This window comes from Erpetoichthys calabaricus, chromosome 2 (genome assembly GCF_900747795.2).
Source record: "Erpetoichthys calabaricus chromosome 2, fErpCal1.3, whole genome shotgun sequence".
In the NCBI taxonomy this organism is placed as follows: domain Eukaryota; kingdom Metazoa; phylum Chordata; class Cladistia; order Polypteriformes; family Polypteridae; genus Erpetoichthys; species Erpetoichthys calabaricus.
Genome location: NC_041395.2, coordinates 110072303 through 110094030, shown reverse-complemented (window position 1 = coordinate 110094030; position 21728 = coordinate 110072303). Strand labels below are relative to the sequence as shown.

The following is a 21728-nucleotide window of genomic DNA, read 5'->3' as shown; positions in this document are numbered from 1 at the left end:
AAGCGCCAGAGGAAGATGCTTACCATCCAGGAGAAGGTGAAACTCTTGGATATGATCAAAGATGGCAATACCCTACAAAAGCCTCCTCACGCATATGAAAAGACAGCGCCAGCAACTGCCTATCAAGATGTTCTTCAGCCGCGCACCCAGACAACCACTGCCTACTCCTAGTACTCCTTCAGTGGAAGAAGACAACGACGCGCCTGCTGAAGATACTGCACCACCTTGTCACGCTTGGGTCACAGATTTGCACAGAGACACAGGAGGTTGTAGAAAAAAAAAAAAGAACTTTATTTAAAGCACTGCAAACAAACATTTGTCTCTTTTCAAAAGTTTAAACGTGCTCCATGACAAGTCAGAGATGACAGTTCCGCCAGGAGCAGAGAATGTCTGAGAGAGAGAGAAACAAAACAACCAATTCCAAAGCTGAGAGGCGCTGCACAATACTTTTAAGTAAGCGGATAACCGCGTGAGAGGTTTATCGCGCGTTATAGGCAAGTAAGAAGGGTAAGGAGCAATGTGAAGGTAGACTGTCAGCTGTTTCAGGGGTTTTCCCAGGGGCGTCTGTGTCCTCTGAGGGTGCGATCAGCGCTCCATGTTACAACCTGAAGACTCTCCTACTGAGCTCGTGCCTTCATAGGTTAGTGGTTGTGTGTAAGAACTGTGTGTGTGTGTAATTAAATGTACAGTACAATAATAAATATATGGTATTTGTAACGTCTAATAGGTCTTATTTTCTCTTATTTTGTCTAATATATTGGGTAATACGAGTGTAATGGTGACTAAAGGGTTTTATTTCATGTCTAGAGGGCTCTAATAATGTTAAAAAAACATATTTAGAAGGTCGTAAGCAGGTTTTCTATACTCTAACTGCGAAAATATTCAATTTATAAATAAAGAATCCTACTTCGCAAAAATTCATTTATCGCGGTGGAGTCTGGAACGGATTAACCGTGATAAACGAGGGTTCACTATATATTTCATTAACACCAAATTAGCTAAAAGTGATTAACAACAAATGCACTAGGGGGGCAACAATGAGATGACCCCCAAAACAGGAATGGTTTAACAGGTGGAGGCCACTGACATTTTTCTTTCCTCATTTTTTCTGGCGGTTTTTTCACTAGTTTTGCATTTGGCTACTGTCAGTGTCAATACTGGTAGCATTAATCAATACATGGACCCTACAGAGGTTGCACAGGTAGTCCAACTTCTCCAGGATGGCACATGGTGCCATTGCCAGAAGGTTTGTTGTGTCTCCCAGCACAGTCTCAAGGGCATGGAGAAGATTCCAGGAGACAGGCAGTTACTCTAGGAGAGGTGGACAGGACCACAGAAGATCCTTAATCCATCAGCAGGATCGGTATCTGCTCCTTTGGGCAAGGAGGAAGAGGATGAGCACTGCCAGAGCCCTACAAAATGACCTCCAGCAGGCCATTTTATAAGGGTGGCCTAAGGGACCAACATCCTCTAGTGGGCCTGTGCTCACTGCCTGGCACCGTGGAGCTTGATTGGCATTTGCCACATAATACCAGAATTGGCATGTCCACTACTGGCGCCCTGTCCTTTTCACAGATGAGAGCAGGTTCACCCAGAGCACATGTGACAGACGTGAAAGGGGCTGGAGAAGCCGTGGAGAACATTATGCTGCCTGTAACACCGTTCAGCGCGACCGGTTTGGTGGTGGGTCAGTGATGGTCTGGAGAGGCATACCCACGGATGGACACACAGACCTCTATAGGCTAGACAATGGCACATTGCCATTAGGTATCAGGATGAAATCCTTGGACCCATGCTGGTGCAGTGGGTCCTGGGTTCCTCCTGGTGCACAATACCACCAGCCTCATGTGGCGAGAGTATGCAGGCAGTTCCTTGAGGATGAAGGAATGGATACCACTGACTGGCCCCCACTCTCGCCTGAGCTAAATACAATAGAACACCTCTGGGACATTATGTTTCGGTCCATTACGACGGCACCAGGTTGCACCTCAGATTGTACAGGAGCTCAGTGATGCCCTGGTCCAGATCTGAGAGGAGTTTCCCCCATGACACCATCCATTGTCTCATATTTTGAGTTGCTGAAATGAAATTTGGGCAAAATGGATTAGCCCACCACGTCAATTTTTCACTTTGATTTTCGGGGTGTCTTTGAATTTAGCCTTCTGTAGGTTGATAATTTTCATTTCCATCAAACGAAGTGGCATCCTTTCATTCCTAACACAATACCCAGTCCATATAAGTATAGATATCCAGCATTATTATTTTCCCCATTGAGATCTGATATGTTTTCAAAGTGTTCTTTAATTTTTTTCAGCATATATATATATTTGTTTAGTTTTATCATGTATAGACAGATAGATGGAGACCGGTGTTCCGGCTGATTCGCCGCCTACAACGGTTGCTGTGCCTGTTACCACGTAACACTATCTAATGCATGCTGATGCTCTCTTTGCTGCAAGTCAGCTCTCTGTTAAACATTTAACCAATGGCAAAGAAATTCACCTGCCCTTTGAAAAGCCCTGCCTAAACAGTACTTCAATGGGGGGGTGGGGGGTAACACTCTTAACTGGTCTTTTGCAGGTTCAGCTGTGGTTTTGCCCTTTTACTGTGCAACATGTTTCTCATACGATGGTTAGAACATTTAAAAGACCAAGCCACGGCCAGCCAATTGCTCACTTCTGTCTTCTCTTCCCAGACTGCGTCTACCCCAGCCGGTGCTTGAGAAACAGTTAACCTGCTCGACGAGGATCACGGTTTCTTTTAAGCTGAAGGGTGGAGCCAGAGAAAGACTTTTACCAGTTGCAACCTGTGTGCTCGTACATCGAAGATAAACTCCTGTTGAAATAATTTTAATGCCTATTTCTGCCTGTTAAATAAAGTTGATATTCCTTGAAAACCCTGTCTCCTGTGCAACTCTACGACCCAAGCTTGACAATATATTGCACATTTTCAGATGTTACTTTGAATCACAACACAATCTGTCCCAGTTTGGATTTACACTATGGTAACTACTAATGGCCAGAAATGAGTACATGTCAGCTTACAGAGTCCTTTATAAGCAACTCCTTTTTCTACTCCATTAGCAATAGGAGCTCTCCCACGCTTGTGCATTCAGGGGCTGCCTTTAAGCATTGCAAGTGGAGTGCTTCCTAGTAATATCAGCTAAGCTCTCTCTCACTCAAAACCCACACCTTTTGTCCAGCACTGTTACTACACTTTACCGGACTACAGCGTAAATCCTGCCAGCTACGTCAGGTTTTCCGAGTGGAATAAATTAATACGACAGTACTTTGTTCCCAATATTACAAAATTAAACATGTTTTTTTCATGGAACCACTCCATGATCCATTCCAGTTTGGATATTTACACTGTGAACCGCTAGTGACCAGCTGTGAACCCACAACTTCTGAATTACAAAGGCCCTCAGAATCAGCTCCTTTACAGCGTGAGCTAATGCAACTATTGCTCATGGTGTACAAAATTGGTGTATGTAATTTTGATTCTCAAACCACATAAGGTGCATAATGTTTGTGCAAGAGTGTATAGTTTCCAGGAAGCCAAGTAAAACTTTGTGACTATAATGTTGGTTTCGATAACTGAGTGCATGCACATGATTCTGTGAGATCAACTTAGTATATGCCTTTGCACAGAGCGATACATCAAAACATGTTGGTTATCTGGTCTTTCATAATATACACTGGATCACTGATTATCATGCAATACTTTCTTCTGCTAAAACAGAATTGCGCTTGTAATCACCGACCGCGTGTTTTTTTTCCCCCGATCTTGCCAGTGTCCACTTTTGGGTGCACAGTGCTGTTTCTTTTGTACTTCAGGAAATACAGAGGAAAGAATAGTACAGAGAGGCAAGTTCAGAGCTATATGCAATCATCAAATTCAAATGTTAACAGTTCACACACAAGCAACAACCGTCCCTCCTACATTTGCAACAGGTACACATGTTTTAATCGACAAGCTTCTGTTCCAAGACAGCCGCTTTCCCCAGGAAAGTAAACGAAGTCTGTGTCAGGTGCCCTTTCAATGTAATAGGAACCACAGCATAGAGAGAAGTGTGCGCATTGCAACAGGTACACATATATAGCGCAGTACATGCAGCCAGTCCACAAATTAATTCCAAATCAAAAATTCAGCTAGTGTTTCAAAATCTCTGTACTGGACAGATATACGAGTGGTTTAGGTCATATTTGAAATACGAGACAAACCTAACGGTACAAAATATAATTTGTTAATGGAAGGAGAGATTTGCAGAGACACGCAGTTAGGGGGTCTGCTAAGAAATTGCACTTCATTGCTAAAAAACAAGCAAATAGTAAATTTGTGTTTCTTCAAAAACACAACTAATGTTAATTAGTGTAACAAGTAAAATGCAACTAATGTAGTGAGAGCTCATAAATAATACTGTATTTGGTCTTACAAACACAACAGTATAAAGACAGGCATTCTGTTTAAAAAAAATAAATAAAATAATGCATTCCATTTATGCGTTTTCCAACCTGCTAAGTCCTGGATAGGATCACGGAGAATGCTGGAACCTATCCCAGCCAGCCTAGGGTGCAAGGCCAGAACAAACCCTGGACAGGGAGCTGGTCCATCACAGGGTAGTCCCATACAAAGACCAACTTAGCGTCTCCAGTCCACCTGACCTGCATGTCATTGGACTGTGGGAAGAAATTGTGAGGACCTGGTACGTTAACTGTGGTTTCCTTAATGTTATACAGCACCGCTACCACTACGTCACCAAGCCAACTTCTAACAATGCATGCTCATTACAAATGTACTTTATCTTGTATTATCTGGAGGGCTACCTTTCCATATGAAACTGAAGACATTCATAAATAAGATTGAAGCTTGCGCACTTCGTAAGTCATGGATCTAGGACCCCCACTTGATAATTGTAATCCAAATCTCATTGGAGCATGCATCTGTTTAACTTTGGAAATCAGTTTGCCCATACAGCAAAATTAAAAAAGCAGAAAGCCACACATTATACTGAATGTCTCAAGAATACAATCAAGTTTTAAATCCCTCCCCCCATACTGAGTTTACTGGTTACCAACTATCTTCTCTGGTCTAGGCTGGATATAAACTTGGCAGTATATGGGTTTATACAGCACCACCTAACAATCTAACATCACACAATGAGGATGCAAAATTCTTAGGGTACACCATAATGAGAATTAAAACCACTTATTCAAGGTTAAAAATACTTTTTCTTGATTATTCACAGATAATAGTCATTTGCATTTACTACCAAATTTTTGGACTAAAGAGTTGGGGTCTGAAATTACATTATCAAGGTACAGGAAGACTAAAGAAGAAAATTAAAAAACACACACACAAACAAACACAGTTATTTTTTAAAGACACAGGTCACCAAAAATTCAGAATTTCACTTACCACGAGAATGATAGATGGGTAAATGCATAAACAGCACTTGGAATGCTAATCCTGACATAACCTACACCCTTTATTGTAAGCAGAACACTGAAAAATTTTAAAGCTTTTAATTTTATAACTTAACATTTCCAATATGAAAACACATTATCAGATTGTGAAAAGTATTCAAATGTTTATTAGACTTTGAATATTTAAAACAAAGCAAGATGCACGTTTCAAGCTATCATGAGCATATTTAAGACCAAATGCAGTTTTACAAATAATAATGGTAACTAACAGAGAATAGCAAGGTAATTTAAGCATAGATGAGTAGTCCAAAATATGACATTCTGAAGGACAATGAATAAATAACATTCTCATAAGTTATATGAGGAAGCATTTTGGTTTCTAGCCTTTGACTTGGAAAGTTAAAACAGGGACAAGACTGTCCATAAACAAAACTACCCATCATAAAATAACAGGTAACTAAGTATTACATTTGTGCACTCACCCAAATGTATACAATGTAAATAGGGGAAATAATCAACAGCAGACAGGTAGATTATTATTCTCAATTCCCTACAAACAGGGCTTGAAATTTGGAACATGATTCTGTGTATTCTGCACAAAGTTACATTACATTTACTTACTTGACTGATGCCTTTATCCAATTTGACTTACAACATTCATGATACAGTTGGTTACATTTCTTTTGGTTTTCCAATTGGAGCACACGCAGGTCAAGTATCTTGCTCATGGTCACACAGTGTCAGTAGCATTATTTGAACGCACAACCTCAGGCTTTGAATTTCAACGCCTTAAGCACTACACCACACTGTCTGCCTAGTAATTAGTGTAAATGTTAATGCATTAATGTCCCGCATGTATTTATTTGTTAAGCACTCTCTTACTTGTTGCTAAAATAATCAACATCATTTTTAAATCACTATTTTATAATAATAACAAATTGTTAGTTTGAAATTTATTTTCTTCATTGTTTTTGTTAAGGTTGAAGCACAGCATGTCACCTTCCTATTGTCACTGCTCTTGACTGGAATGTGCAGCTGTGGAACATGGCAATTGGCCGTTCAGCAGAGTTGTGAAAGTATGCAGCATGAGTCGAGGACATGGGGCTTGCGGTGCCATTTGTTAAAACTGTGCTTTATAAGAAATTCAACTAAAAATTGTGATAAATTAAAGACTAAAAACAGGCTGAAGTATATTTTTATGAACTAGTAATACAGATAGGAAACCGAGCTGGATCATGTAGTGAATCTGTATTCAGGTTCATACTTTTTAATTTGATGAACCAACAGCTATCAATTCATGGAGGTGTTGAAAAATTTAAAGACATACACAATCATCAGTTCCTTAAAAGTGTTTATAGAGGGCTAACTGCTTTAACCCTGAATCTAAAAGTCAGTGACATACACAAAGCGATTACAAACAATGCTTTATCCTTGAGCGTTATGAAAATCAGCTGTTGAAGGCTACCACCACCTTAACTCAGAAAAGAAGTACATTTAAGCAGAAAAATTAGGACTTTTTCTAGGATACTGCATTTTACTTTTACATTTTCTTATGGTCTTTTGGAAATGTACATTTAGAAAAGCAAATATGTTCAATGGCAAGCTAATAATATTCATAATTATTCTCTAACCTACTCCAATTCAGAGAAGCAAGAGTCTATCCTGGTAGTACTTGGCACAGTGCAGGAAAAGAACCCAGTTAGAGTACCATTAAATTCACAGGAGAAAACAGACACATGGAGAACATGGAAACTTCCCACAGATAATTAAGTACTGGATCTAAACCAAATGCAGTATGCTGGATCTGTAACTGTCTGTGCTAATCACTCTGCACTACTGTGCCACCTAAGCTAAGAATGTGTTAATTATATTTTAATATCTCACATTTTGTAAATAACATAATTCACACTTACAACCTCTTTATTATAGCAATTAGAACAATCTAGACGATACAGGCCATTAAGCCCAACAAAGCCCTCCAGTCCTATCCACTTAATTCTTCTAAAATAATGTCAGGTTATGATGCTGACTGCTCAACCGAGTTAAAAATGCAGAAAATTATATATAGTACAAAGATGAAAAACTGAAGGAAATGGATTAAAAATATACTTATTTTGTGCAATTCTATATTCTTTTGATTTTTTAACTACTCCACTGAAGCAATATTTTCCAAAAATTATTTGAATGACTGATAAATATCAGATAAATTTGAGTATAGTTAATACAGTAAACTACAGTACTATAAACATCACAAAAAAGTAAACCTGACATTAAAAAAATGCCTAAAATATTGAAATCAAAGGGCTTTTTAAACTACTCCCCCAACACACATTCATTGCCCCTCCCGAGTATGAGATCCACATTTGTTTGAGTGCGGTTGAGAGCATGCACTGATGGGTTATATTTAAAATTTTCAAAAATTAATAATTACTGCCAAATATTGCAAGGTGAATGCTATTCATTTGTGCAACAAAGATAAACGATGTTAAGCTGCATAAACATTAATTAACTGTAAAACTGAGTACTTCTGAAAATGTCAAAAAGCTTCCTAAGCGCAAAGGCTCTTACTAGAAATGTCCGAGTTTTTTATGCTAGTTGTGTTAACTGCCAAAGCACTTCTGGTGAATCAAAAGCGAAGGATGTTTTCCCGTAAAACAAAAAAAGGTTTTGTTAGAAAGAATGTAGCATCAATCATTTTGAGTATAACCTGATAGTCAAACATTACAATACACTGGAAATCTGCATTGACAAATAAAATTACTCAAAGTACATTAGCACAATGAAGAGCATAATAATATTCTACTAATATAACAAGCAAAGAAAACAATCATTTTGCATTTTCAAAGGCATCTGCTTATTTTGCAATAATAATGGAAACCTCTCTCTGCTTGATCATACCAAAAAAACAAATGTATTTCAATCGAACAGATTACATAGTGAAACTTGGATTTCATATACTACATTAGTACTTGGATATTTATCCATGACATGGCTGTCATATCCATATCCAAAATTTGAATACACTATAGTCAAATACAGTATGCATTGCAGTTTGAATATTACAAAGTGAATTGAAAGTTTTGAATATTTCCATGTATCATTACATTAATGTGCATGTTATACGTAACATGTCATAATTTTTGAGACTGTCATTTCATTAGTCACTTCCAGGAACAGTCTATTCATCTTTGTGGTTTGATGCCTACTGTTGTCTTCATAAAACAGATTCCCACCTGTTCAGATGTAAGTAGTGGAGCACTGTCCTAATACAATTTAGGCCCACTTTTTTTCATTTTACTGGTTGTACGTAAAGTAGAACTTCTGGAACTTTTGCACAAAAGAAACAATAGCAATACCCCTTACAAAGAATCAGATGTGTTACTTAGGATGTTTTCAGAAGTTAAAACTAGAGGTGCAAATATTCAACATATTCTAATTATTTCTGATATTAATTTACTATTGAATTATCATTAATGCACTCATGTGTTATGGGTCTGACGGGAAATACAGGTTCTCTAGATAAAAATTTCACGGGAATGCCATATGAAGTTCGACCTTTGAGTTGGACAATTCCTGGAAAACAATGCTGCCTGAATTCTCCAAGTTGACCTTCAATTCAGTCAAGAATACAAAATTGGATGCAGAAAAAGGATTTGACATGATTGAATGGAAATAACTTTTCACTACATTAGAGAAACTTGGGTTTGGCCTGAACATTTGTGCATGGATAAAACTACTGTATACCAATCCAGAAGCTTCGGTTTGTATTAACAACATTTTTTCAGACTACTTTAAACTAGAACGAGGTACCAGACAAGGATGCCCCTTGTCACCACTGCTAACACCATCTCTGCAACATATAAAATTATTTTACAGTCTCTCCCTTTCAAAGATCCAAGAGGACAATGGGAAAAAGATCTCTTAATATATCAGAAAAGGAGTGGAAAGTAGCAATACAGAGAATTTACTCAACCTCCATATGCGCAAAGCATACAATTATTCAATTCACAATTATATATTGAGCACATCTGTCTCACTTAAAACTGTCCAAAATGTTTCCAGGGCAAGATCCAACCTGCGAATGCTGCAACCAAGTCCCAGTCTCACTGGGTCACATGTTTTGGGCCTGCACCAAATTAACATCATTTTGGACCAAAATTTTTAAGTGCTTCTCAGACAGCCTTCGTGTCACAATCCCTCCTAACCCATTAACAGCTGTTTGGTGTTCTTCCAGATGGGTTTAAAGTGGAGAAGGACAAACAAACTGTGATTGCATTCACTACACGTTTGGCACGCAGACTTATTTTGCTAAACTGGAAGAATCCTAATTCTCCTCTTTTAAGTTAGTGGGAAACCAATGATGTTTTATACTATTTGAAATTGGAAAAAAATCAAATTCTCAGTTAGAGAATCTGTACAGAACTTTTTCAAAACCTGGCAGGATCAATAATATTTTAGAATAAGCTCTTAAAAGCACAGAGGAAGCAATTCTCTCCACATTGTTTTCCCTCTTCTTCATTCATCTCCATTGCCCTATTAAACTAATCAATCTAGGTACGTTTACAAGCTTTAAGTTTCACCCCATTGGCCATGCTCTCTTTCTCAAGGGTGGAGGTCAATCGGTTTTCAATCCTATTTTTTGTAAAAACTGATCTATTTGTATGGAATGATAAAAATAAAATTAATTTTAAATTTTAATTAATTAAAAAAAAATACAAAATATAACCTGGTCATCAAGAAATGGCATTTTTGTGGCCGAATTACATTTGGAATGGCAAAATGCAGTTTAAACATTTAGTATTGGCTCTATTTTCACAAAAAAAAAAAGTGGCTTCTCTTAAATTCATATTTTTGCAGACCAAGTAACATCAACAGCATCCTTGTATTTGTTACAAACAATTCAAGTGGAAAATCATGTGAACCCATTGAACTGGGAAGGTGAAATGTCACTCAATGTTTCCAGTTAAACTGATAACGCTAAACAAAAAGTAAACTGGTTGATTAACTGACCACCAATATAACTGATAGTGACAAGCACTAGTTATAACACATAATGCCACCATGAGTCTCTTTTACATAACAACTGACAGTTGTTGCATGTGTAACAAATGGACTACATCTGTCCATTTGATTTTAGTAGTACTCAAGATGCTCAGAAAATTAGTATTTTTTCATATGTTGGTCCTAAACGCCTTTGAATAATGACACTTTTTGTTTGAAAGCAAGTAAAAAGTACTGTCTGCTCAATTAAGTGAACAACTTATTCTCCTCTCTCTGCCCTTTTCAAGGCTTGAAAATTGCAGTGTTTAAAAAGAAAATACTTTTGTGGTGGTTATCATATAAAAAGGATCAAATAACAGATCAATTTTTTTTATAACGTACAAGCAAATTCACTTGTTATACCTAGCAGTTCATGTTTTTTCAGTAGCAAAAAAAAAACCAAAAAAAAAACACTATGAGATGAAACTCAATCTTATAGCGTGTAAGAAAACACTCTAAATTATTATTTTTACTTTATTCTTGGTGAATTGCCTATATCTTAAAGAGAAATTAAAAAGCAATTCTGAGCTCTCGTAAGTAGGCGTTACAGTAATACAGTACTATGAATTTGGAAGTACTATGAATCTAGTTAATGTGGCCGAATTCAAAATCTCTGCATTACTGATACTTAATAAAAAGGCACTGGTGTTGCATTTTGCTTAGCAATAAAAAAAAAAAAGTTCGATTTAGTGTCTCAAGTTTTGGCAAATGGTCCAGCTACTTGTGTATTTACCTTTTATATTATAGTGCATTTTCATTTCAGTATTAAAAAAAATCTCGTATTTGGGGACTATGTATTATTTCTCCATGTGAATTGCCCTTGGAGTGGTATAAATATTTGTAAGTGTAGTCCTCACTTACACAGGTAACTTGCTACGGAGCATTTTCTGTAATGACAGATGAGCACCATGTGTGCATTGGTGTGCTCTATGATGCATAAATGGGTCTAGTTTAATAAAGTATACCCAAAACCACTGTTAAAACTCCTTTTTACTTTACTCCTTTTTAACATGAGGATAAAAGTGCTTTTACAAAACCAACAGACTCTAGTATCACACTTAAGAAGCCACACAATGCCAGTGCAGTTTTAGAACATAAAGTCAGAATAGTTTTAAAAGAAAGATAAGGTTAGGGGGTTGGTATGGTTAGGGTTTCTTGTGAACTGGAGCCATGAGATCAATGATGTTTCAGAACACAAAATCGATACAGTTTTAGGAAGGTAGTGAGAGGATGGACACTAAGGTTAGGGTTTAATGTAAACAGTATCCACATTCTTCATGGCATAGACTTTACACCTAACACAAGACACTTTGGTTAAATATGTACCCTGGTAACAGTTTAACTATTCTATTTATTGTTTAAATAGCATAAATAACTCTGATCAATCATCACTGAATGTTTGCATTTCTATCCCCATGTATGGAAGTTCCTTCCAGCGTATAAACATTTCTGCCCTAAAACTGTACTGATGTCAAATGGTAAAACTGCACTGATATCAAGGTACAGAGGCTCTGCAAATAATTTTGCAAATTCTGAAAAGTGGTCACAAAACACTTACTTTGTGTTTGATGTGCTGCAGCGTTCTGGTACAGAGCAAGCAAGATTATATATTATATATATATATAACAAACACTGAGATATCCTCTACTATGAAATCATCTCAAATGATAGTGTATCAAACTGACAGTGAACTTTCATTTGATGTAGCTTTTCAGCTGATAAAATTAGTATAAGAATTTATTTTCCTAAAAACATATTTACTTTGATACAGAGTTGCATTACAATATGTGCAACCATGAAAATATACTTGAAAGCTTTGTAAGCCCATGCCTATATACAGCAGCACATAGCTAGTGGAAAAGCTGCAGTGAAGCATACAGTACACATAGGGTTGTATTGACTTTTTCTATTCTAATTTTGTTTGAACAAACAGACAATGCACTGCGTAATTTAGTTTTGCAATAAATTTAAAATGTGTGTTTTTGTAAGAACTTTCAGTATGTTATTTATTTTTGTGCAATTTAATCAATGTTTCTGCTGCTGGTTTGTAAACTGCTTTTCACATCATCAAAACGACCTTCCAAAAGCAGCATGCAATTAGATCAACACAAAAACAGAAAGCTAGAAATCAAGTTAAAAAAAATGGCATACACTACTGACAAAAAAAGAGCTTGATTTCACCAAGTTCTAACAATGCTCCAATTAATATGGATTAAGTTAGCACTGGGGTGTTAGGCCAATATTTGAGTGTCAAGAAGTACAGCAGTCAGTCTCCAGCACAGCTTTACTGACTTACATTAGTTGCATGATCACATGGGACACAAATAGTTCAAGTAAAGGGAGGCAAAGCTGTGTCTGGTGCACCTACAGAACATATCTGTAAAATATTTAAAAGGGTACATAAAACAAGAATGTAAGGGTATTTCTTGAATTGTTCATGGACACTACTAATGGCCAATGTATAAAATCCTTTAGTGGACATCGAACAGAAGAAAATCAACCAGGCCTGATGCTTTAATACTTTTTTAATTTATCAAATTGGTGGAAAAAATAAGACTTACTCAGTTCCATTTCACTGGCAATTCATGCAGCAATAAAGGAAACCTCCTTGCTATACCCATAAACTGTGCATGGTGTGGTTAGTTGTGTAGAGGGTCTCTGTCAGATGAATAATGCCTAAATGAGTATTCAGATAATGCCAGAGATGAAGCAATACCTCTACAGTGAATGGTTTACAAATAAATTGAATGCAAATCCTCAAAAGGCAAGTCTAAAAACGTTATGACCTGTACAAAATGTTCTATGCGTAGGCTCATTTTTGTTCTAGTGCTCCAAACAGTTTAGGAATACCCAACTGTAGGCTCTGATGTACAAATAAAACATGATCATAACCACATTAGGTATAGGTCTAATTTCCTTACTATTTATTGTTTCAGTATAATCAATTTATTGTTAATTTATTTTAAGACACAAGAGCAAATCACACTGAATGCTACAGGGAAGCAACTACTTCAATGCTACCCACTTGTGTATGCATTAACAAGTTCCATCCATTCATTTTCCTAACTTTCTTATCTAGGAAAGGGTTACGGGGAAGCTGAAGCCTTTCCCAGCAAGCATAGGACACAAAGCAGTAAAAAAGCCCCTAGACAGGACTTTACCCATTACATGTTGAACACCCAACCCACATACACTAGGGTCAATTGAATTACACCAATTCACCAATCCTACATGTCTTTGGATTGTGGAAGGAAACTCATCAGACACAGGAAGAACATGCAAACTCCATTCAGTTGCGTTGCCTGTGTTAGGTAAGACTAGTGTAAATAATTTTTACTTAAAAAAAAAAAAAACAAAAAAACACTATAGAATGGAAAGATAGAATAATTTATCCTAATGTAACATAAATAAAGGCATGCTTCATCTACTAATTTAGCATAACTAGTCTGACATCTTTGGGTTGACAAAATAAAAAAAAAAAAATAATTAGAAGAAGTTGTTTGGACAAAACCCAAAGAGAAAGGGAGACCCTAGGACTGAACTTGAAAACCCATGAATTAATCAATAACTTGCATAATGAAGTTAGTGAAACTTCTAATGTTTCCCTCTCATGACAATGTAAGGAACAAAAGAAAAAAAAATACAGAACCATTCACCCATTAAACCTCCATAATTGTGTACAAGTTACCCCACACCAAAACATTTTTACTCTTTTCTAGGGAGTACCTTTTTATTTAATTCAATACTGTGAGCACTCACATTTCTAGCTGGAGGGTGCATTTGTGGGAAATTCCCCTTGAGTATAGATATCTCACAAATGCAAGCGAATTGTGGTTTTTCAACTGGCACAACTGCCTTTTTTTTTTTTTTATAAACTATTTTAATAAAATAAAATTTAAAAAAAGCCACAAAAGGTGGAAGAGCACTTTTGAGGCATACTGGGAATGCAAGGGAGTCGCCAAAGCATTAATCTGTATTGTGTAATAATTACTAAATTGTGAGGAGTTTCATAATTAATTGTGACATGTACTACTTAGAAACGATCTGCTATCTGTAGAGCCCAGTGAAATCTGAAATGGACTCATAATAGCTGTCAAGGAAGCACATCCTGCCCCTACTGCAATAGAACCCAACCACCATGGTTGTGGCTGTGCTTGTCAAGGGACATGGCAATGGCTGAATCAGTGCATGGTGGTATTAGTTATGTTTACAGAAGTTTCTTCACTTCTGTAAGAAAGAAAAACAAAAAAAACATTTACTGACTTTTGTATTGAAATGCACCAAGCTACAATGTTTTATTCATTGAAATTGGATGAATACATTTTATAGAAACTCGGTGCATAGTCAAATACTAGGGTAACATGACCATTTTTTGTTACAAGTAGGGATGTCACAAGAACAGGTTTTTCGGTACCAAGTCAATACTAACATTCCACAATGGTACTAGGTTTTTGTATAGTATCAATACAAAAACTGAACCACCACACTGATGAGTGACTGCAAGTAACACATCTCAAGAAGAAAATGGCAAATGACCGGAAATTAAAATTTCAGTGCATGACTGCTAGAATCATGCTTCTCATTATTAAATAAAAAAAAAAAAAAAAAAAAAAATATGTTGGGGCAAAAACACCCATTATGAAGTTCACTCAGAAACAGACTTGTACTGTATGTGCTTTGAAAGCACACGATTATACAGTCATATGAAAATGTTTGGGAAACCCCTCTTAATTCTTTGGATTTTTGTTTATCATTGGCTGAGCTCTCAAAGTAGCAACTTCCTTTTAATATACGACATGCCTTATGGAAACAGTATTTCGGCACCTGACACTAAATTTATTGGATTAACAGAAAATATGCAATATGCATCATAATAAAATTAGACAGGTGCATAAATTTGGGCACCCCAACAAAGATATTACATCAATACTTAGTTGAGCCTCCTTTCGCAAATATAACAGCCTCTAGCTGCCTCCTATAGCCTTTGATTAGTGTCTGCATTCTGGATGGAGGTATTTTTGACTATTTTTCCATACAAAATCTCTCCAGTTCAGTTAAATTGATGGCTGCCGAGCATGGACAGCCTGCTTCAAATCATCCCATAGATTTTCGATGATATTCAAGTCGGTGGACTGTGACAGCCATTCCAGAACATTGTACTTCTCCCTCTGCATGAATGCCTTTGTAGATTTTGAACTGTGTTTTGGGTCAGTTGTCTTGTTGGAATATCCAACCCAAGAGTAGCTTCAACTTTGTGACTGATGCTTGAACATTATCCTGAAGAATTAGTTGATATTGGTTGAATTCATCTGACCCTCGACTTTTAACAAGGGCCCCAGTCCTTGAACTAGCCACACAGCATGATGGAACCTCCACCAAATCTGACAGTAGGTAGTAGGCGTTATTCTTGGAATGCAGTGTTCTTCTTCTGCCATGCAAGGCGCTTTTTTGTTATGACCAAATAACTACATTTTTGTCTCATCAGTCCAAAGCACTTTGTTCCAGAATGAATCTGGCTTGTCTAAATGAGCATTTGCATACAACAAGCAACTCTGTTTGTGGCATGAGTGCAGAAAGGGCTTCTTTCTGATCACCCTGCCATACAGATGTTCTTTTTGCAAATTGCGCTGAATTGTAGAACGATGTACAGATACACCCATCTGCAGCAAGATGTTCTTGCGGTCTTTGGAGGTGATCTGTGGGTTGTCTGTAACCATTCTCACAATCCTGTGCATATGCCTCTCCTGTATTTTTCTTGGCCTGCCAGACCAGGGTTTAGCAGTAATTGTGCCTGTGGCCTTCCAATTTAATTCCTTACATTTGAACCTGACAGTTTAAACCTCTGAGGATAGCTTTTTGTAGCCTTCCCCTAAACCATGATACTGAACAATCTTTGTTTTCAGATCTTTTGTGAGTTGCTTTGAGGATCCCATGCTGTCACTCTTCAGAGGAGAGTCAAAGGGAAGCACAACTTGCAACTGACCACCTTAAATACCTTTTCTCATGATTGGACACTCCTGTCTATGAGGTTTAAGGCTTAACGAGCTAATCCAACCAATTTGGTGTTGCAAGTAATGAGTATTGAGCAGTTACATGCATTCAAATCAGCAAACTTACAAGGGGACCCAAATTTTTGCACAGCCAGTTTTTCACATTTGATTTTATTTCATACAACTAAATACTGCTTCACTAAAAATCTTTGTTCGGAAAACACCCCAGTACTCAGATGTTCCTAGGAGATGAAAGACATACCACTGTTATCTTTTTTGTTGAAAGTAGAGTAAATTATTATGCAGGCTGAGAGGGGTTCCCAAACTTTTTTCATATGACTGTATGTGAGTGATAATGGTTTAACTTGAAGATGTCCGAATAAATGAACTGAGGTTTCTCATTCCTTCTCTGATTGTTCATCTCTGCATTCATCCATTTCCTATGTGGCGTCAGGGTCATGAATACAGGACTGTAGGAGGATTAGCAGTGCTAACAACTGCTGTAGAAAGTAAAAATTGAGGCAAGTCTCAAACTAAGCAGCTATTTGGCTTATCTCTAACAGCAATGAAATGAATGTCATCATTGGTTAATACCAAAATAAAATGTATTTAATATTTCAATGCTTCAAAGCTCGTCTCTCTGGTAATATGGTATTTACTATGTTAACAGAAACACAATAGAGATGCACAGTTATAGCAATAGGGGTAAAACAGGATACTTAACACAAATCTACACACTCTAAACTTGTATCAGTTGTTTGGTTTTTGAAGGCAAACTGATGTTCATTAATATAACTCCTAACGTGACAAACGTACATCTCAAGAATCAAATATGTGAAAGGCGACTGTGATAAAGACTCTCAGAACGGACTGCTAAATACATGTATTGCTAGCTCAGTAAATTGTCTAATTCTGGATTTACATGCAGGCTAAGCAATAACAAAGTCTGCTCACTCATATAAGATGTTCTGAAAGCAGAAGACAGACCTCTTTTAAAAAAAAAAAAAAAAAAAAAAAAATTTCTTAAATAGTGGATGTTAAGTTGACAAGTCTGCTTTCACACAGGAAGCCTTGAAGTTGGGACAAGGGTAAAAAAGGTACAGTTCAAAACACAGGAGTTTATGACATTTGCAATCTGAATCAATTTGACTTATCAGTTAAATATTACTCTTTAGATAAGTTTTTAACAGCTAATGATGCAAATATAAATTTTACAGTAAAAAAATGTTGGAAACCTAACAGAGGAATTCTGACAAACCAGACTTTAAAGCTGTTTTCATAACAGTATGCTTTTACAGAGTTTGCTTAAATGGAATTATCCTGAATTATTTTGGAATTCACAAATTCAACAGTACAGACATAACAGTTTCTGCATTTTTGAGTATTGTTTTAAAGCAGTGCTTTTCAGTTACAGTTGGGGAAATGTCAGAGAATAAAATTAGAAATGTACACATGGTAGGAAAAAGTAGCCCATCAGGAGATTTTTTTTTTTTTTTATAAATTCTGCTGAAATTCTCCCAAGATTGTAACCCCCATATTGTAACATTCAGAGAATTCCCATGCTTGGCACACATTAAATTTAAGTCTTCCACTGTAATTTGACATTTATGAATGCCAAAACTAATTTACTTAAAAGATAGTAGGGCACCTACTTGACTGACATTCTACAATTTTAATGCTGCTGTTACTTTTAGGATTTATATACTGCATATTCTGTTACACAAAATGTCACAATATTGTCCACTTGAATAATGGAGTTACTAAAACTAAAAAGCCAGTGAAAAGGATTGTTCTTTTGTTGTGGTATCAAATATCATGAATTTTCACTGCTGTTGTTATTGACTACAAAAACTCTGCTATACGGATATACCTAGTTATAAGTTAGAATACTCATTTGCCCGCCCCCACTCCACCCTCCCTCCCCAATTAAAAATAATCATCCAATAACTGCAGTATGTGTTTACAACACTTTCAAAATTACTTCAGTTATTTTTGTTCTCACTGGTATGAGAAAACTCCCACATATGGTATGCAGTTCAACTCGTTTCGCTATCTAGTTATGTAAAATGTTGAGCTTTTGGAGGTTTCCATTCAATTTTTTGGCTATCTAGAACATAAAAACCTTCATTTTTATTTTGTTTTGGAAATTCCATCCATATGACATGGAGAAAACCAATAGGTGTCATCAGCAAGAATGATCAGGAGGACTTTAAGTTGTGCATGCCACATCAACCAGCCCCAGGCGTTCATTCCCTTTAATGGGTCATGAGGAGTCAAAAGTTGCTAATTTTCATAAAACTCCAAACATAAGTCAAGCAAAATGACACCTTTTATTGACTAAGTAAACAGATTACAATATGCAAGCTTTCGAGGCAGCTTAAACCCCTTCTTCAGGCAAAGTGTAAATTTGCTTTACTTCTTATTGCATCCATTATGGCTAACATAGTACAACATCCTACTACTACAGACATACTGTAAACCTTCAAAAAAAGGGAAATCGGTAATAAGGCATGTGAAGTATCACTTAATGTTTTTTGAGGCTGCTGATTATGATACTAGTTTTAATATTTGGTTCTTAACCAGCAGTCCTGGTGCTCTAACAGCCACTCCCAGAGGCATAAAAGAAATCACAATTATCAAACAAAAGCACGTGGGATATCATTTTTTGACCATTTCAAAGTCAGTGATTACAAATAAGACATTATCTTTAATCCTTTACTAAGGATTTAGCCATCTATGGGTCTCCATCAGATGGTGAAAAATGACAAATGTATTTTACAAACGAGAATATTTATTATTTTTTATTGAATTTACCCTTGGGATTAATAAAGCATCCATCTATCTATTTAGACTTTTAAATTGAGGAACACATTTTAATATTTCAAATATTTGACACAATTATTCTTGTTTGTTGCATACCTCTACCTCATGAAGTAAATCATTACATTTCATATGAACACAATTATGGCAATTAATGCTAATTTTGATTTTTTTTTTATCCATTGAAACAGGATGAATGATTCCAAAGGTATTTTTTGCAGCCAGACAAACATAATATTGCAGATTCATTTTGTTACAGGTTTTTTGCCATTTAAAAGTAAACTTTCAACAGTTGTTTGATGTTTTAGAACAAAAATATTTGTATAACATTATGCATTCACAATGAGTACCATTGCTAAAGGTATTCAAAAGGACAATATAAAAAGCAATTAACCATGCAATAAAGAATTTATTTGGGGGCAAATACTGGAAATACAGCAAAATCATCAAGAGATTAAAGCAAATAAAATCAGAGAACTTGATGTGCATGCTGAGCGAAAACGTGCCACGGCTAAATTTGTCAGAGATAAGCATGTGGAGTGATTTTTTTTTATGTGGAACAGAATGGGCCTTCCAAATATAAACATTAAATACGAGACCTCCATAAATGGGCAAGTACTTGGGGAGTCAAAAATCGCCCTAAATTTTTGGTTACCAGCGTTTTGATTTTGCATTTGATACACTGCAATAATCTGTAAGCCACCAAAGTCCTGTAACTGCCACAAGAAATGCAAATCTGAGTTTGGAGTTTTAACAAAAAATACAATTTACCCAAACAGCATACAAAATTATGCAAACACCTTATTTTGAGGTGTACTTTTGAATAAAAGGTCGTTAACAAAAACATTTTTTTTTGGTCTATACCATGCTTCCTGCTGTTCTTACCCGTAGCACAAAAGGCGCCTGTCGCTTTAAATCGGGCCTACTAGAAATGAAGACTGTCAGCACTCACTGAATTTAAAACAATCGATTTTAGCATGCATGCTTTTTATTGCGGCGTCAATATTTATTTTTTAAGGTAACTATCGCCGCTTTAGAACAATAAAATCATGGGGATTGGTGAACTGGGGGAGGGGCTGATACCGAAGGTAGTTCATGTGAAAATGCACGGTATTTTTTCGGTTAGTGGTTTTTCTTATAAATTAAATTACAGGAAGTTCCCAGTTCCGAAAAAGGGGGGGGGGGGGGGGGTAATTAAAACACACACTAATACCCCTTAGTTATGCTCAAAACACACCGTAGTAAAATTGCTTGAAACAAAGAAACGATAAACGTTAAGCGCGCGCGCGCGCACACACACACACACATACATAGCATACATACATACATACACCAATGGACCCTCGGGATTTTTTCGCAGGCCTTAAATGTTTCATGAGTGGCCCACGTCGTGAAATTTATTTCTGCATTATTAGGATAAAAAGATGATATACTGCCAGTCGAACAAACGAATCTCTGTTGTTTCCCCGATTTTTTTCTAATTTAGAAAAATGATGCACTTAACTCGTAACTGCATGAACTGTTCAATTACTACAGCATGCCACCCTGGAGATTTGCTCGAAATGTTATCTTTACAAGAATCTGTTTTAAAGCTAACAAATGCATATTTCACAATCGGACAGCCTCCACGAGATAAAGGTATATACCCGGTTTAAAAAGTTATGCTGGTTGCAACTAAAAAATAAACACCTTGTTAAATTCCCGCTTGCTAATAATGCAATGCTTTTTTTCCCGGAGACAGGCTGCAATCGGCATTCAAAGCTCGATTCGCTTCAGGTCACATGGCATTATTTAATTGCAAAAACATAGTTTATTCACCAACAAAAGCTTAACAGATTTATTGCGACAAGCCGCCTTCTCTCACCCACAGCAATGCTGCTTCGCGATACCTCTTTTGTTTCCTGTTCAGCCAGATATGGAGAGTTGCCTTCTGTAAAGTGTGCTGTTTGCCATTTTCCCGATCGCATTCGCTTCCTTACCTTTCTTTTCTCTGCTAGTGGGTCATAGGCGATCACGGTGTTCTCCCTTGAAATCCTAATTTATAACGCGACTATCTTTCACTGGTGTACACCGCTTCCCTTAAAAATAAAACGACCATTAACATATATTTCCTTTCCTAGCAAAGAACCGTCCTCCTATAGCTTGTAGGGAAAGGAGAAAACTAATAGTAGAAAAGATGACGCCCTCTAGGAGGGTGCAAGGAAACAAAGAAAGAATAATACATCCGGCCTTAAGAGAAGGGACCTACCAAAGAGTGGCGATTAGTCGGCGAAAGTCACATCTTTCTAATAGTTTTATTGTGTTCAGCGCACATTTTAACAACTGGCGCAGTCCTTGAAGATGGTGAATAAGAATGTCGAGATATGATACAGATTAAATAATAACGTCATTACAACACCTGCTTATTATACCTCTTCTCATAATTAATAGATTGGAAAGGTGGCGCAGTGTC

General features: G+C 36.8%; 1 protein-coding gene across 2 annotated transcripts in view; it reads right to left on the bottom strand.

Annotated features, from left to right (window-relative positions):
• The window catches only part of LOC114646247 (core histone macro-H2A.2), a 65482-nt gene extending 44010 nt beyond the window's left edge, over positions 1-21472 (bottom strand). Inside the window, exon 1 of one of the 2 annotated variants that reach the window (XM_051922342.1) lies at positions 21256-21472. The gene's annotated coding sequence lies outside the window, so the exon portion shown is untranslated. The remainder of the gene's footprint in view (positions 1-21255) is intronic. The other variant, XM_028794349.2, reaches the window with a different exon arrangement.
• Between the last annotated feature and the right edge of the window lie 256 nt (positions 21473-21728).